The following is a 2006-nucleotide window of genomic DNA, read 5'->3' on the forward strand; positions in this document are numbered from 1 at the left end:
TCAGTTTTGTTAATGCCGGCTTTAATAACATGACATACATGTGGAATTCACGCCTAGATCTCAAAAATTTATCTAATTTTGAAATAATGCATCAAGAGGTCGAATATGATGAAGATAAGGTTTCTGAGGAAATAAAAAGAGAGTTGGAACAATTTGAAAACAAGCCTAGGCCCAACCTCAATGAAACTGAGCCAATTAATATCGGAAGTCATGAAGAAGTCAGAGAAATAAAGATAAGCATTCACACTAAACAAAAAATCAGAGATGGCTTGATTCAACTTTTATTTGAATACATAGATGTGTTTGCTTGGTCTTATGATGATATGCCGGGTTTAAGCGCCGATTTAGTGGTTCATAAGCTTCTCACATATCCTGATTTTTCACCAGTCCAACAAAAGCAACGAAAATTTAAAACGGACATGAATGACAAAATCAAAGAGGAGATAATGAAGCAACTGAGCGCCAATGTAGTCAGAGCCGTACGATACACCACTTGGGTGGCAAATGTTGTGCATGTGCCAAAGAAGGACGGAAAAACTAGAGTCTGTGTTGACTACAGAGACCTGAACAAAGCAAGTCCAAAGGATAATTTTCCTTTACCAAACATCCACATACTTGTAGATAATTGCGCTAAGCATGAGATACAATCTTTTGTGGATTGCTATGCCGGATACCACCAGATTCTAATGGATGAGGACAATGCAGAAAAGATCGCTTTCACCACTCCATGAGGTACCTATTATTATAGAGTCATGCCATTCAATTTGAAGAATGTAGGTGCAACTTACATGAGGGCCATGACCACCATTTTTCACGACATGATGCACAAAGAGATTGAAGTATATGTCGATGATGTCATCATAAAATTAAAGACACAGGCTGATCACACGCACGATTTGAAAAAGTTCTTCGAACGGCTTCGAACGGCTTCGAAGGTATGACCTTAAGCTTAATCCAGCCAAGTGTGCATTTGGGGTTCCATCTAGTAAACTCCTCGGTTTTATATTCAATCGGAGAGGTATCGAATTGGATCCATCTAAGATAAAGTCCATTCGAGATCTGCCACCCTCGAAGAACAAAAAGGAAGTCATGAGATTGCTCGGGAGGTTGAACTATATCAGTAGGTTCATTTCTCAGCTCACAACCACATGCGAACCCATCTTTAAGTTGCTGAAAAAGGATGCTGCTACCAAGTGGACAGACGATTGCCAAAAAAGCTTTTGACAAGATCAAAGATTATCTGTCAAAACCCCCTGTACTGGTCCCACCTGAACCTGGTAGACCTTTGTTTTTATATATATCGGTGATGGATAATTCCTTTGGATGTGTTTTGGGGCAACATGATGCGACAGGCAAAAAGGAACATGCAATCTATTATTTGAGCAAGAAGTTCACCAATTACGAGGTTAAGTACACCCTTTTAGAAAGGACATGTTGTGCCTTGACCTTGGTCACTCAGAGGCTGAGGCATTATCTTTTGGCCTACACTACTTACCTCATATCCAGAATGGATCCTTTGAAGTACATCTTCCAAAAGCCAATGCCCACAGGCAGGCTCGCAAAATGGAAAATCCTGCTCACAGAGTTCGACATCGTCTATGTCACTCGCACCGCAATGAAAGCACATGCTTTGGCAGATCATTTGGCAGAGAATCTAGTTGATGATGATTACAAGCCACTTAGAACATACTTCTCAGACGAAGAGGTCAACTCAATAGAGGAAGTAGTTACGGACAACAACCATGTATGGAAAATATATTTTGATGGGGCTGTCAATGTCAAAGAAGTTGGGATCGGGGCAATCCTCGTCTCACCTATTGGACAGCATTACCCTGCAACGGCCTGACTTCGATTCTTCTGTACCAATAATACGGCAGAATACGAAGCTTGTATCATGTGTTTGAAAATGGCCCTCGATCTGGATGTGCATGAACTATTGGTTATGGGAGATTCCGACTTGCTTATCCAGCAAGACCAAGGCGAATGGGAGACTCGAGACATCAAGC

This window comes from Nicotiana tomentosiformis, chromosome 4, assembly GCF_000390325.3.
Source record: "Nicotiana tomentosiformis chromosome 4, ASM39032v3, whole genome shotgun sequence".
NCBI lineage: Eukaryota > Viridiplantae > Streptophyta > Magnoliopsida > Solanales > Solanaceae > Nicotiana > Nicotiana tomentosiformis.